The sequence below is a fragment of the Muntiacus reevesi genome, chromosome 15 (assembly GCF_963930625.1).
Source record: "Muntiacus reevesi chromosome 15, mMunRee1.1, whole genome shotgun sequence".
Classification (NCBI taxonomy): Eukaryota; Metazoa; Chordata; class Mammalia; order Artiodactyla; family Cervidae; genus Muntiacus; species Muntiacus reevesi.
This window is the reverse complement of record NC_089263.1, coordinates 20764188-20781007: the sequence shown is the minus strand read 5'-3', so window position 1 is coordinate 20781007 and position 16820 is coordinate 20764188. Positions and strand designations below refer to the sequence as shown.

The window sequence follows — 16820 nt, the reverse complement described above, 5'->3', positions numbered from 1 at the left end:
CGCGGGCGGGGAGGGGGAGGGTGGCCGGCCGGGCGGAAGGCGACTTGGACCTGGGCACCCGCCCAGGGCAGTGCGGCTGAGGGGCAGCCCGGGCCTGGGGCCTGGCCTCTCGCCTCTCGCCTCTCGCCTCCCGCCCCAGACGGACTGCTCGGCACCGACCCGACGGCGGCGACGGCGGTGGCGGTGGCGGTGGCGGCGGGCGGGGAGGGGCGGGGACCGCGTCGGGCAGGGCCGGACCCTCGGCCTCGCCTGCCCCAGCCGAGCACCCGGTGCGGTTCCGGTCCGGCGGCCGCCCCTTGCAACCTGGGCCTCTTGGTCCTCTGACGCGCCTCCCGGGCGGGGGCCTGGGGTCGGGGCCGAGGTCCCCCACTAGAGGGCCACGAACTGCCTACGCGGTGCCTCGCCCCTGCGGACAGAGCGCCTCTGGAGCCGGGACGGCGTCCTTTTCCTTCAAAATCCGGCTCGTAGTGGGGCCGAAGCAGAGGCGGCGTGGGCCTGCGCTTAGTAGGTGCGCCCTAAATGCTCGGTCATCGCTGCACCTGGGGGCTTGCACGCGGGCCTGGAGGTGCAGGGGCGCTGTGACATGACCGTGAGACCCGCGGCGAACCGAGTTGGAGGCCTGGCGACGGCTGCCTCCCAGGGGTAGACTGAGATCCTCCGAGTTACTGGGGAAGCTCTGACTGTGCGAGGTGAGAACTTGGAACAGGCGGGCAGAGGGCCAGGAAGGACCTTCCAAGAACCCAGAGGACCCGGGAACGGGCGGCGTTAAAGGTGGCAGCCAGGTGGGGAGGGGAGAGCACGGAGTCTGTATCTGGCACTGAGCACCCACTGCCAATGGAGAAATGCCCTCAGAAGAACGAGGAAAGAGACGCCGCTTTGCTCGAGGGGTGGAACTAGCTCAGCCAAGGCCTGCTCTGGGCCAGGCTCTTAGCTTAGTTAAGAGTGGCAGTGCGGTGGTGGAGCAATGAAGGCTGTAAAGGGTGATGAATCCAGAAATTTGGCAGGGGGAGGGAGGGGAGGAAGGCGGAGGGCTGGGGGTAGGTACTGGGCCTATGGCTCCAGGGATAGTAACTGTGGTTAACACTGGAAATTTCCTAATCATCTTGTGTTCTCCCCACACGCAAGTGTATGAAAGGTAAATACCTGAGATGATCGACAGGTTAAATAACTTGATTGTGGTAATCATTTCCGTGTACACATATGTATATAAATCATCACATTGCATACTTTCAATATGTGTATTTATTTGTTAATTATACCTCAATAAAGCTGGAGAAAAAAAATTTAAAGGTTAAGGAGAGGTGATTTCAATTTGAGGAAGAACTCTCAAAGGAGCTGAGAGGGGAGACTAAAAGATAAAAGATAGGATAATTAATGGTGGGTGATCTCAGAAAAGAAATAGGGCTGGGGAAGAGGGAGGAAGAAATCTGAGAAGAGGCACATTTCTTCCTACTAGATTTAGACCCTACACAGAGACAGAAATATTATGAGGTGAGGCGGCATACATGCTCACCCCTGCATGTTTCCATGGGTCAGCTGCCTGGATGACCCCCTGAGTCAACCGTAATACTTCAGGGGTCACTGCCCTTTAAAGTTTAAGTGCAATTGGCTCAAACCCCTATCACACTTAGAGTGGGAAACACAACTTATGTGTCAATATTTCCGAAGATTCATGTGGGGACTTCAATTTCTCCAAATTATCACTGGCCCCAGTTTCCTGTTTCCCAAAACATAATCCACTGTGCTTTTTTAGGAAATTTGTCTCTGTATCCTGCATTATTGTTGTTGTTCAGTTGCTAAATCCTGTCTGACTCTTTTGCGACCCTGTGGACTGTAACCCACCATGCTCCTCTGTCCATGGGATTTTCCAGGCAAGAATGCTAGAGAGGGTTGCCATTTCCTTCTCCAGGAGACCTTCTGGTACCAGGGATCAAACCCAGGCCTCCTGCATTGTCAGGTGGATTCTTGACAGCTGAGCAAACAAGGAATCCTCTATACCCTGGATACCATTCCACTTATATTCCCCCAAAATACAGCACCTTGAAAACAAATAAAATGGCCAGTGTTACATGATTGTTAAATTATAGTTCATCTGTAACCATTAAAATCATGTTGAATATAATATTGTAAATCAACTATACTCCAATACAAAAACAAATCTTTTAAATCAGGTTGAACAGTCTTTCCCTGCTGTCCAGTGGTTGAAACTCTACCTTCCAATGGGGTTCCATCCCTGATCCCACATGCCTTGTGGTACAGCCAGAAAAAAAAGCGTGTTGAAGAAGAAGATTAATGTCATGGCATATACATATAATTAAAAAGCAAGTCATAAAATGATATGATACCAGTTTGTAATATATAAATGTACATAAATGTGTATCATGTGTAGATTTTTTAATTGGAATTTTATTTTCTTCTGTGACTTCTGTATTTTCTTTTTACACTAGTACATTAATATTTAGTTGAAATCAGGAAAAATTATATTTTCAAGTGCATTTTTATAAAAAGGTATTTCTTACAGATATTTATGGAATTAAAAAGAAATGTATTAGAAATTAGGAAAGGAAGTTGGAAATGATCTTTGAAGGGTAGATGGGACTTTGGCAACAAAGAGGGGCTAGTTGAGGAGGCTGACCTATGCAGAAGGAACAGTACAATCAGTGATACAAAATAAGAAGTTCAGCGAACACCAAAAGGTCAATTTGCTTGGAGCATAAATTCACGTGGGAGAAATATAGGTGAGTCAGTCTGGAAAGGTAGGACTTTGATCCTGCATACCAAGCTGAACCCACTGTGATTTGATGGCTGGAAGAAAATTCCTGAGGCTTGAACTGTGCAGGTGATAAATTTTAAAGTAAATGTTTCTGTATCCTCTTCCTTAATGAGATTCTAGATCTTAGCCTTTCTTCTAGTTCAGTTGCTAAGTCATGTCTGACTCTTTGCCCCATTGCCTGCTACATGCCAGGCTCCTGTGTTCTCTACTGTCTCCCAGAGTTTGCTCAAATTCATGTTCATTGAGTCAATGGTGCTATCTGAAACTTCTCATCCTGTCCCACCCCCTTCTCCTTTTGCTTTAAATCTTTCCCAGCATCAGAGTCTTTTCCACTGAAAAGCCCTTCTACTCTAATGCTGTGTGGGTATATGACTGACTCAGAATGAAGAGGTAGGGACAACAGTTTTTGCATTCCAGCTGTTCACAGAGTGAGAACTTGCTTCTCTGAGTGAGGCCCTTGCTTCTCTGGTTATTCATTGCTACAACTTATTCAGAATGCAACAGTTTCAGAGAACAAATTAGCAGAGAGTAAAAATGAAAGAAAGAAGAAATGTGCACTTTAAAACCAATGCTTAGCAAAAACTTAATTTTTTTTTTACAGCTTTCTATGATTGGCTCTTTTTTTTAGATTCCATATAAAAGTGAAATCACACAGTGTTTGTGTTTCTCTGATTTATTTCACTTAGCGTAATGTCCTCAAGATCCATCCATGTTTTCAAAAATGGTGTGATTTTCTTCTTCATTATGGCTGAATAATATCCTTTGCACTCTTTTTTGACTGTGGCCCTCCATCAGAAATATATTCTACATCGCAACCCAGAATATATATGCCCATGCACACAGACACACACACACACACACCTCTGAAACAAAACATTTCATGAAATATTACCATTATTTTATGCAATTCTTTCTGATATTTTCAATTTTATATTTTTATTTCTTTTTAAATACTGATTATTGATCTTCAGACCAATTATAGGGCTCCAAAATGCCTTAAAGGATATTAAGAAAAGGCTAGACTATTATTCCCCACTATGTTTGCAGTTTTCACTTAAATATCCATACAGGCTATGACCTTAAATGTGCTATGTTTAACGGTCCAGAAATCAGCAGGACAGGCAACACTCTTGCAGGATGTGGTGGAGGAGGGGCTAGAAGGATTGGCAGGAGCCATGTTTGGGTTTCTTTTCCCTTCTCAGTAAATATTTCCTGATACCAGTATTTCTCAGAAATCATAAATGCTTTCTCATTGTCTAGCTTCAGATACAGACTGAACTTTAAACAAGACTAGGCTACTGACAGCAGACTACTGGAGACAACTGTTTATTTGAATGAGCACAATCACAAACTAAAATAAAAGGGAAAATGATGTATCTCGGTTGTGACAAAATGTAGACGCCATCTTACCCAACACTGTTGGAATGCTACAGGGACAGGAAGTATCAGCCCTGAGAAGACTGGAACCCAAAAAAAGATGAAAATATCAACTTTATTACCAATAAAGCTGAGCTGAAAAATGTCCTGGTGAATGACCTGGTTAATGACCAAAAAGCTTTTCACTATTCTTTGAATGAAAATAGTCTCTCCCAAATTCCAACATCCACTTTGCGGAGGTCTATCAGCTTTAGCCACGTGTGATGAGGAAAGATTGCCCTCTAAGTCCTTGTGTGTGCATGAGCGTGCCTGCGCTCAGTCATGTTCATCTCTTTGCAACTACATAAACTATAGCCCACCAGGTGCTATCCATGGGGTTTCCAGGCAAGAATATTGAAGCAGGTTGCCATTTCCTACTCCAGGGGATCTTTTCCAACCCATCTCTAAGGGCAGGTAGATCCAAATTCACCAGTTAGATAGATCACTCCTGGAATAACCAGCACAAATTCTCCCCTATCTGACCTCCTATGGGGAAAAAAATATTAAAAGGAATAGGGTATACATATTTGTCCCTGCCCAAACAAATCAATCTGGCCCAACAGTTGGTCAGTTAATAGGAAAAGTATATTAAAGTGGCAAATACAAACCTTAACATTTCATTTTCACTTCAAACCTGTAAGGAACACCCACTTGCCAATCTTTTGGTGTGACAGCCAACCTTTTATTTGAGCAACAGTGGCAATTAGAATTCTTAAGTTGTCTTTCTTACGTAATTCATATCCATGATGTATTTTCTATGCTTTCCAATTTGGTTTTTTTTTTTTAATTGACTGAGAGGGACTTCCCTGGCAGTCCAGTGGTTAGGACTCCATGCTACCACTACAGGGAGCATGGGTTCATTCCTTGGTTGGGGAACTAAGATCCAGAATGCTGTTCAGCACAGATGAAATAAAACAGAATAATTTAAAAAATAAAATTGACTGAGGGCTTAAAATTTCCTCCAAAGCAATATAAATAGAGACTCCTTCTTTAAAAAAAAAAAAAAAAAAAAAATCCTTTATATTTCTGCCTCCCATGTATGGTTTGCCAGTAATTTTCATGTGGTCTTTAGCTAATATTTCTAAAGCATTCAACTGACATTTCATAGAAATAACTCCTTCTCTTTCAGGCTTATGTCTTATCAGTTTATGTAATTTTAATTAAATCAGTTAAACTCTGGCAAACAGCTGTCATAAGCAGTTTTGGGACCAACCACAACAGACTCTTGTTAGGTATCTAACAAAACTGGTAAGAAGATGTATATATATCTACATATATATGTATATGTATATATATGTGTATACACACACATATATATATATTCCAGATATAGACTCACTTGTCCAAAGCATTCAGCAGGCATGGAAAGTAGTCAATATATTTATTTGGAGGGAATGGAAAGTGTTGATTCCAGCGAGTTCATTAAAACTACTGAATGCTCATTTTACTAGTATAACCAACTCTGGGTGTGTATATTTTAACCTTCTCCTCCCATCATGTATACATTTTATAAATGTTTATTGATATTCAGGACAGTCTGAGGCACTATACTAGGCCCTGAAGAAGCACAGCTCACTGAAGAAGAAACTGGTATATAAACAGGATGAAGAGGCAGGGTAGAGACAGAAGAATATTAAGGAGCAAATCCCTTTACCTTCTCTCTCAGTCCCCTCAAAATCACTGTCCCTCCATTCCCATTTAGCTAAAAAATAGCTTTAACTATCTTAGGATTGGTATGGCTATTATAGAAATCCACATAGCAATACACCTACTACACTAGTATGTATATAGGGCTTCCCTGCTGGCTCAGATGTAAAGAATCTTCCTGAAATGCAGGAAACAGGTTCGATCCCTGGGTCGGGAAGATCCCCTGGAGAAGGGTATGGCAACCCACTCCAGTGTTCTTGCCTGGAGCATCCCATGGACAGAGGAGCCTGGCAAGTTAGAGTCCAGGGGGTCCCAAAGAGTTGGACACGACTGAAGTGACTTACCATGCACGCATGTATACACACACACACATACCTACCTTATGTATTTTCCATTGCTAATAAGATGATGCAATTGACCCATTCAGAGAAAGCTGTAGCAATGGGAATTTGTATAATCGTCTTAAAAAACAATTTGACAGTACTTCTTCTTCTTTTCTTTTTTCTTTCTTTTTTTTTTTTTTTTTGACAGTACTTCTGAAGAGCCTTAATAGAGATGTGACTCTCTTTTGACTCATCAGTACCACTCCTAGAAAATTTTCCTTCAGAAAAAGTCCTCTCTCTTTTTCACTAAGATGGCACTGAAGGCAAAGAAGGAAATCCTTGCCCCTCCCAAAGCCAAAGCCAAGACCAAGAAAACAGTGTTGAAAGGCATCCACGACCACAAAAAAAAAAAAAAAAAAAAAGATTCAGATGTCACCCACCTTGCCACAGCCCGAAACACTGCAGTTCAGCGGGCAGTGCAGACAGGTATCCTCGGAAGAGCGCCCCTAGGGAAAACAAGCCTGACCTCTGTGCCATCATCAAGGTCCCCCTCACCACCAAGTTAGTCATGAAGAAGACAGAAGACAACACATTTGTGTTTATTGTGGATGTCAAGCACTAAATTGAACAGGCTGTGAAGAAGCGCTATGACATTGATGTAACCAAGGTCAACACCTTGATCAGGTCTGATGAAGAGAAGGCATATGTTTGCCTGGCTCCTAACTATGATATTTTGGATGTTGCCAACAGTTTGGGATCATCTAAACTGAGTCCAGCTGGCTAATTCTAAATATAAAAGTTTTCACTAAAAGAAAGACTCCTTCCCAGGGACTTCCCTGGCAGTCTGGAGGGTAAGACTTCACCTTCCAATGCAGGGGGTATGGGTTCAATCCATTGTCAAGGAGTTAAGATCCCACATACCTATCTGGTGGCCAAAAAACCAAAACATAAAGCAAACAATATTGTAACAAATTCAATAAAGACTTTAAAAGTGGTCCATGTTAAAAAAAAAAAAATAGAATCCTCTCCAAAAGTGAATAGCTACTTGCATAATATTTACTGTAATCTTTTTTGTGATAGTGAAAGTTTGAAACATATGAATGATTAAGTAACTTATGACTTGAAACATTGTATAACTTACCACTGAGTAAGCACCCAGTGGGGTAACAGAAAAATATTAAATGAAAAAAAGATACAATTTGTTCAACTACACTGAGAACCACCAATTAGATACTTTAAAAGGGTGAACTTTTGGAAATTCCACAGTGGTTCAGTGCTTAAGACTCTGGGCTTTCACTGCTGAAGTCCTGGTTCAAACTCTGGTTGGATCCTGGTGCAGCCAAGAAAGTATAAACATAATGAAAAGGTGAACTTTGTGAATCATATTCATTTCTTTTAAAAAGATATGACTCTCCGGTTTTACTTTTGTATCAGCCAAGATCAGCAGGAAACAGATGGCCTGCTCAGTGAGTGTAACTGAAGGCAGTTAATGAAGGCACAGTGTACAAAGATGTGGGCAGGGCTGAGGGGAACCAACCAAGGATAATGAACTGCCCCAGGGCAGTTATCTGCTGAGAAGTCATCATCATCAACCATAGGCCTGAATGGGCAAAGAGATGGAACCAGGGCCCATTGAGAGTCGCAGCTGAGAGGGAGGGCCAAGGGGAACTTCTAGGAACACGGTTCTTTTTCTCTGTCTGTCTCTCACTTTCTGTGGTACCTCCCACTGGCTGAACCCAAGAGGAAGTCTAAGCGGCAAGTGAGCCCGGATGACACTGTCCTTCAAGGTAAGCCTCTGGACAAGGACCGAGAGGGGTGGATCTGGAGGCAGCTTATCTAGCAGATAGGTGATCATATAACAAGGTGAGGACTGGTTAAACATATGGCCAAGGACCTTAAGGGAAACCTGGAAAATCAGGGATTGTAGAGGTAGTTAGAGAACAGTAGGATGGATAGAGGGGGCAGGAAAAATTGTTACCTCAAGCTGAGACAAGGATGAAAGCCAGAGGCAGGAACAGTTTATTGGCCAAATACTGTATTGGCCAAAACAGTATTTGGCCAAATACTGAGCTAGAGCCTGAGCTCTGGACTCTTATTAATAGGAGTGCGGGCATGCTCAGTAGCCTTAGTCATGTCCAACTCTTTGTGACCCCACGGACCATAACCCACCATGCTCCTCTGTCCATGGGATTCTCCAAGCAAGAATACTGGAGTGGATTGCCATGCCCTCCTCCAGGGGCTCTTCCCGACCCCATTAATAGGAGATACAGAACTAAATCAGAGGGGCGCATCAGAAATTCTCTGCCTATTGGCTATTACCCTGTATTTCTCCTTCCCAGTGAAACTTCATGCCTTCAACAAATAATTGTTTAGTACTTAGTATGTGCCAGGAACTGTTAGGCCCTGAGGACTGAGAATAAACAAAATAAACTTAACATTCTTGCTCTCCTGGAGTTTACATCCTGGTGGCAGGAAGAGAGACAACAGATAAGTAAATATAAGTCAGGGGTGATAGATACCATAAAAAAAAAAAAAAATGCAGGAAACCAGGGAAATAAAATCCTGTCCATTTTACCTCTTTAAAAAAGCTCATGTGTGCACGCGTACCAAGTCAATTCAGCCCTGTCTGCCTGCTTGCAACACTATGGACCATTGCATCAGGCTCTTCTATCCATGGGATTCTCCAGTCAAGAATACTGGAGTGGGTTGCTATGCCCTCCTCCAGGGGATCTTCTGAGCCCAGGGATCGAACCCAGGTCTTCCGCGTTGCAGGCAGATTCTTTACCTTCTGAACCACCAAGGAAGACCCCCCTGCTCCCGAAAAATACACACAAAAACAAGTCCATACATGCCCACAACTCCAGAGCTCCTGAGTAAATCAGGACTTTGATCTGCTCTAATTGACCTTCCAGCCTCCAGCAAACTCCAACCAGTTCTGCACTCTGCTGTGAGGATCTTTCTGATCTTATCAGTGTGCTCTGCTCAGTCATTCAGTCGTGTCCAATCTTTGCAACCCCATGGACTGTAGCCCATCAGGCTCCTCTGTCCATAGGTTTTTTTCAGGCAAGAATATACATAGGACCTTCATGGGAGCCGGTTACCATTTACTTCTCCAAGGAATCTTCTCGACCCAGAGATCGAACCCTCATCTCCTGCGTTGGCAGGCAGATTTTTTACTACTGAGTCACCTCAGAAGCCCCGGTCCTGTCAGTACCTTGCCTTAAAAAAAGTACCCTTCAATGCACTTATTTACTTATCATATGGTATAATGCCTAACCTGCTTCTCATGGACCTTATCTTCTGGATCTATCTTTTGCATATACCTCTATCATTCTCCTTTTCCCTAATTGTCTGTAGTCTATTGACCAAGCTGTACTTTCTCTCATTTCTGTACCACCGTCCCTGCTGCTCTTTCCATTTGCCAACATTCACCCAAACTCCCTGCCTCCTCCCAAGGTTGGCAATTTTCTACTTATTCTTCTAAGCCCATTAATTTCCACATTTTGGTCAAGCTTCCCTGACCTTCCCTGGTGTGAGGGATTGTCTTCTAGTTCCCACCTTTGTGTTACCAGTACACTAGGTACCTCATACCATATAGTCCTAGTTCTTGGATCTCAGGTGTACATGATGAGGTTAAATATGATCCACGGGTCAGGGACCCTATATTCTTTTGTTCATGTGTGACCTTTTGTTACTTATCCCACTTAAAAACTACAATTGACAACTTACATATACCCTCCCCCTGAATCCAGTGCTTAACCTTTCTTTTTCTTTCAGTTTTATTGAGCTATAACTGATATGCAGCACTGTGTAAGTTTAGGCGTAGAATTGTCTCTCAGGTTGTTGGAAAAGGGTGTTTTTTATGACCAACGTGTTCTCTTGGAAAAACTCTGTTAGCCTTTGCCCTGCTTCATTTTGTACTCGAAGGCCAAACTTTCCTGTTAGTCCAGGTGTCTCTTGACTTCCTACTTTTGCATTCCACTCCACTATAATGAGAAGAGTATGTTTTCTGGTGTTAGTTCTAGAAGGTCTTGTAGGTTTTCATAGAACTGTTCAGCTTCAACTTCGTCAGCATCAGTGGTTGGATTACTGTGATGTTGAATGATTTACCCTGGAAACAAACAGATCATTTTATCATTTTTGAGATTGCACCCAAGTACTGTGTTTTGGACTCTTGTTGACTGTGAGGGCTACTCCATTTCTCTAAGGGATTCCTGCCCACAGTAGTAGGTATAATGGTCATCTGAGTTAAATTTGCCCATTCCTGTCCATTTTAGTTCACTGATTCCTAAAATGTTGATGTTAACTCTTGCCATCTCCTGCTTGACACATCCAATTTATTTTGATTCATAGACCTAACATTCCAGGTTCCTATGCAATATTTTCCTTTACAGCGTCAGACTTTACTTTCACCACCAGACACATCCACAATTGAACATCATTTCTGCTTTGACCCAGTCTTTTCATTCTTTCTGTAGCTATTTCTCTGCTCTTCCCAAGTAGCATATTGAACATCTACTGACCTGGAGGTCTCATCTTCCAGTGTCATATCTTTTTGCTTTCTCATACTGTTTATGGGATTCTCAAGGCAAGAATACTAGAGTGGTTTGCCAGTCCCTTCTCCAGTGGACCACATTTTGTCAGAACTCTCCACCATAACCCACCCATCTTGGGTGGCCCTTTACAGCATGGCTTATAGCTTCATTGAGTTATACAAGGCTATGATCCATGTGATCATTTTGGTTAGCGTTCTGTGATTGTGGTTTTCGTTTTGGAGTCTGCGGATTTGTAGTTCTTGCCTCTTCTGTCTGGCCTCTGATGGATGAGAATAGGCTTGAGCAAGCTTCCTGATGGGAGGGACTGACTGTGGGGAAAACTTGGTCTTGCTTTGGTGGGCAGAGCCCAGCAAATCTTTAAGCCAATTTTCTGCTGATGGGTGGGGATGTGCTCTCTCCTTGTTAGTTTTTTGGCCTGAAGCAACCCAGTCCTGAAGTCTACAAACTCTAGGACAGGGATAATAGTGACCTCCAAAAGAACTTATGCCAACACACACACACCTCCCAGGACTGTTGCTGCCAGTGCTCCTGTCCCCATCAGCGGGTCACTGCCAAACTCCCCTCTGCAGGAGGCCCTCAAATACTCACTGGCAGGTCTGGCTCAGTCCCCTGTGGGGGTCACTGCTCCTTTCCCCTGGGTTCTGGTACGCACAAGGTTTTGTTTGTGCCCTCCAAGATTCTTTTTCCCCCAGTCCTCTGGAAATTTCTGTAATCAAATCCCTGTAAGTTTCTCTAAGTTTAGATGGACAGCATAGTGATTTGAATTCCATACATTATGAGATGATAATCACAATAAGATTTGTAAACACCTATCATCTCTTATAGATACCTTATAAAAGAAAAAGGGAAAAAATTGTTTTCCTTGTGCTGAAAATTTTCAAGATTTCTCCCTTAACTTTCATATGTAACATACCTCAGTATGTTATATGCTAAATTCTATGACTCATGTTGTACACTGCATCCCTGCTCCTGGATATTGAAAGCTGGTAACTTTTGACCACCTTCACCCCATTCCCCCTCCTCATCCCCCTCCAAGTACCACGTCCTCTGGCAATCACAAATCTGATCTCTTTTGCTTGGAGTTTGTTTGCTTGTTTTTTGGGAGGCTTTTTGAAGTATAATTGACCTACAATGTTATGTTAGTTTCTTGGTGTCCAGTATGGTGATTTGATATTTCCATACATTACAGAGTGATCTCCACCCCGTTGCTTAATCTTGTATTTATCATATTTTTGTTCTTAAAAATAATTAATATAAAAATAAATATTTCATTATATATATGTATATACATCAATGCTTGCATGTGTACTAAGTCACTTCAGTCATGTCCAACTCTTTTGAGACCCCATGGACCATAGCCTGCCAGGCTCCTCTGTCCATAGGATTCTCCAGGCAAGAGTACTAGAGTGGGTTGCCATGCCCTCCTCTAGGGGATATTTCCAACCCAGGGAACAAACCCAAGTGTCTTATTTCTCCTGCATTGGCAGGTGGGTTCTTTACCATAAGTGTCACTTGAGAAGTCCTATATATATCTATATACTTTTTTTTTTTAACTGTACCACACAACTTGCAGGACTTTAGTTCCCTGAGCAGGGACTGAACCCATACCCTCAGCAGTGAAATCTGTGGAGGCCTAACTACTGGACCACTAGAGAATTCCCAAAAAGTTATCTTTAAAAATTGTCCCAGCTTTATAAAAATTTAAAGTTAAAAGTGTTGCTTTTTAAGGGAACCCTCCTCTACCAATGGTAGGAATGTAAATTGTCCTTTTCTCATTAATTTTCAGAATTCTTTATATGTTCTTTTAGTAATCTTTTGCATTTTTTTCTTTTGTTGGAATTCAAACAAACAGAAAACATTTTTTTTTAATTTTCAAAAATTTGTATAAAAGACCCTGATGCTAGGAAAGATTGAAGACAAAAGGAGAAGGGGATGGCAGAGGATAAGATGGTTAGATAGCATCACCAACTCAATGGACGTGAATTTGAGCAAACTCCAGGAGATAGTGAAGGACAGGGGAGCCTGGTGTGCTGCAATGCATGGAGACACAGTCAGACACGACTTTGCAACTGAACAACAACAAAAATGTATTTACATACAGACATAAGTATATATTTGTGTGTGTGAACATGCGCACATATTCCCAAAATGTGTATTATTAATTATAGTTGCTTATTAAAATGATATAATTCCTTACTTAATATCCTGGAATTTCTTTTTAAAAAATTCAACTATAGTTGATTAACAACATTGTCTTAGTTTCAGGTATACAACTTCAGACTCATTCCATTATAGGTTATTACAAGATATTGAATATAGTTCCCTGTGCTATATGGTAAATCCTTCTCATTTGTCTAATGTATACATAGCAGCGTGTCCTGGGACTTCTTTTTTACCCTTCCTGTTTTATTGCTAAGATCCATCTCTGCTCTGTGGCGTGTAGCTATTTATTGTGGATGCTGTAGACCATTTCAATGTGTGAATATGCTAATGTTGCTTTGTTGCTGGCAGCAAACACTCTTGGTGCTCTGTGTTCTTCCCTTTGGCCCACATCTGGTTTTAGCTAAATGTGTGGTAGCCAGCTTCATGGGACCTCCCACTTACTGACAATGCCCACCGCAAGTGCTAGGCCTGGGGCCTCTCCAATTTCTGCTTTACCTCCTTCTCAAAAGCCATAAGTGCCTTCTCAGTCCTCTCCCAGGCAGAGACTGAAAGGAAAGAGCCTTAGCCCTCAACCAATGGGGGATGTGAGCCAAGGGGTAAATGCCCAGGCTCCTTTCCTTCAGATGGACAATTCTGGGAGGCATTTTGCATATTTCTCAGTGGTCTCTATGGACTCACATGCCTCACATTGGCTTTTCCTGCTGCTTTGCCTCAACTGTCTCCCTCTTCTTCACTCCTCTGCTGGAGATCCCTTCCCAAATAAATAACCTGCACCCAAGTCCTCGTCCCAGTCTCTGCTTTGGGGGGCCTCCAACTAACACAGCCACTTTACTGATATGGAGCATTTCAGATTGTTGCAAGTTTTTGCTATTGCCAAAGTGCTACTAAGAATATTCATATAAAACCCACTGGTGCACAAGTGCAAGAATTTCTCTTGCGTATTTACTTACTTGGCTGTGCTGGGTCTTACCTGGGGCATGCAGGATCTTCACTGAGTCACGTGGGAGCTTTCATTTTGGTGCATGGACTCTCTAGTTGTGGTGCGCAAGCTCAGCAGTTGTGGTGAGGGCTTCGATGCTCCATGGCATGTGGAATCTTAGCTCCCTAACCAGGAATCAAACCCATGACACCTGCATTGAGGCAGATTCTTAACCACTGGACCACCAGGGAAATCACACAAATTTATACAGGAGTAAAACTGTTGGGTCAAAAGCTAAGTGAACTTTCAGCCTTACAATCCCAAACTGCTAACCAAAGTGGTTTTTACCAACTTACAGTTTCAACAACATTGTATAGGTGATCTTATTGTTCCAAATCCTCTTCAATACTTGGTTTTGTCAGATTTCTTAATTTTCATCTCTCAGATAGATATCAAATAGAATTTCATTGTGGTCTCAATTTGTACTTCTTGGTGACTAATGAGGTTGAACATGCATTTGTATATTCATATATTCACAGTTTTGGGACTGTAAATGTTTTGTCTTCTGAGAAATTCTTTTCGAATATTTTGCCCCTTTTTCTATTTGGTTGACTGATCTTTCCTCATTAATTTTACTAGTTCTTTTGCAGTTATGGTTATTCTCCTTTGAAACTTAGATGCTCAAAATCAAATTAATTATAATCTTCACTGAATATTACCTTTTTCTTGGTTACAAAATTAATGCATGCTTATTTTTAAAGAAACATATCATACAGATGTGTTTAACTTAGAAATTCTTCCTTACTATCAGCTCCACCCCACCTCCAAGAAGGAATAATTCCCATGAATATTTGGGGGAATTTTGTTGTCACATCTCTCACCCAGATTGGATTGATAATTTCTTAAGGATAAAGGCTGTGTTTGTTTTTAAAAGTCTTTATTTTTATTATTATTATTTTTTAATTTTGACTATGCTAGGTCTTCGTTGTGGCCAGAGGTCTTCTCTTGTTGCCCTGTAGAATGCAGGATCTTAGTTCCCTGACCAAGGATCAAACCCATGTCCCCTGCAGTGGAAGGCAGAGTCTTAACCACTGGCCTGCCAGGAAAATTCGAGGACTGTGCTATATTCATCTTTGCATCCTCTTTCCAGGCATAGTGCCTGGTTTAGACCAGGAGCACAATACATTATTGTTGAATGAATTGTTGAAAGCTAGGTTAGAACAGAAATTTTGAAGTTACAAGAAGACTTCAGTTTGGAACAGAGGATTTGTGTAAAAGTGGGAGATAGCACTGCTAAAATGTGTTGGGGTTTGATTACCCAAAGTCTTGGCCGTTGGACCAGAGTGTTTGATTATCTTGGAGGCAGCCACCCGGGAAGGCACTCAAGAATTTTCAGGTGGAGGGAGGTTATTCTTTTTTTTTTTTTTAAACCAGCAACAGAGAACATAACACTGACAATCCAGTCATCTAATGACAATGTACAGGATATAAGGGGGAAGAGGTTGGAGAAAATGAAACTGAAGACAGAAAAATGAATAAATTGGGATTCCCTGGTGACTCAGTGGTAAACAATCCACCTGCCAATGCAGGAGACATGAGTTCGATCCCTGATCTGGAAAGATCCCACATGCCTCAGAACAACTAAACCCATGCACCACAACTACTGAACCTGTGCTCTAGAGCCCAGGAGCCGCAACTACTGAAGCCCACAAGCCCTAGAGCCCGTTCTCCCCAAGAGTAGCCACTGCAATGAGAAGACCATGCACCACAACTAGAAAGTAGCCCTGCTATCCTAGAGAAGAGCCCACGCAGCAACAAAGACCCAGCACAGCCCCCAAATAAATAGATAACTAAAAGTATTTTTAAAAAAGAAAAATGAATGAATCAAGAGGTTATTAACTTCTGGGGGAACCTAGATGTTCATGTAAAACATGAGAACTGTGTCTCTTTCAGAAAAATAGACATAAATCCAAACCCATGCACTTTTTAAGTACCCTTTGTTTGTGGGTTGGTTATTCTGAGTGAGAGAGTAAGAACCTGAACCATGGGGACAGGATGTGTTCGTTCATCCAGACATGTTTATCCATCTCCTGCTACATGCAAGGCACCAGGCTGAGTACTGAGAACAGACATTGTCCAGTTTGGGTGTCGGGGATACAATACAGCGTGGCCATCAAGAGCATAGACTCTGAGCCCAACGGTCTGATTGCAAACCCCTGCCAGATATTTGGAGCCTTGGCTAAGTCATCCACACCTTATAGGTGTTTTATAGAGGCAGGACTGCCGCCAGCCTCGTGATTGAGAAGGGAAACCCGCAGCTGTATAAAGTGCTTAGAATTCATGGCATGCAGGAAGTCTTCAGCGGAGCCCTAGGGCCGAAACCAGAGTGGGGAGCAAGAAGAGGAAGCAGAGAGCATGGGCTTGATTTCAAGAACTTTGGTTAAAATAGAGGAGAGAGAAGGTTAGAGGGGGAAGTGAGGGCAAGGAAGATTTCTTTCTTTCTTTCTTTCTTTTTTATGAAAGAGATCCTAAATGCTGACAGGGAGGATGTAATGGAGTGGGAGAGGCTGAGGGCATATCACTGATGATCTTGTTCTTTCCCCCTAAGTGTACCCAGACGGCAGGAGGGGTAAAGGTGGAGGGCCCTGCTTTCGATAGGAAGCGGCTTCCGCTTGTGAGCTGGGGGAGCGTGGTGTGGCTGCAGGTGCTGGCTTTGAAGTAACCACAGGCAAGTGAGAAGGAATGTCACCCATGGGGGAGAGGTGAGGGGCGGTGGTGACTGGTGGGAGGTCTGAGGAGAGAGAAAAAATTGTGACACACCACTTAAAGATGGGATGATCAGAAACTAGAGGAGAGAGGCAAGACCGCTAGGTGCTGGGAAATGCGTCAGGATCCTGATCTGTCTAGGTGGGTAACTTCTCATGGTGCTGGGAACCAGAGGAGGAGGGAAGCACCCAAAGAAGCAGTGGTCGTGGCGGCAGTTAGTTGCTCAGTCGTGTCCAACTGTTTGCAACCCTGTGGAC

The 16820-nt window shown here is 42.9% G+C and overlaps 1 long non-coding RNA gene across 1 annotated transcript; it reads left to right on the top strand.

The window, feature by feature from the left end:
• The first annotated feature begins 54 nt into the window (after window positions 1–54).
• Window positions 55–7180, top strand: LOC136147331 (uncharacterized). The gene is made up of 2 exons (XR_010659167.1): window positions 55–689; window positions 6368–7180. It is a non-coding gene; the product is annotated as an uncharacterized lncRNA (long non-coding RNA).
• The last annotated feature ends 9640 nt before the right edge of the window (window positions 7181–16820 follow it).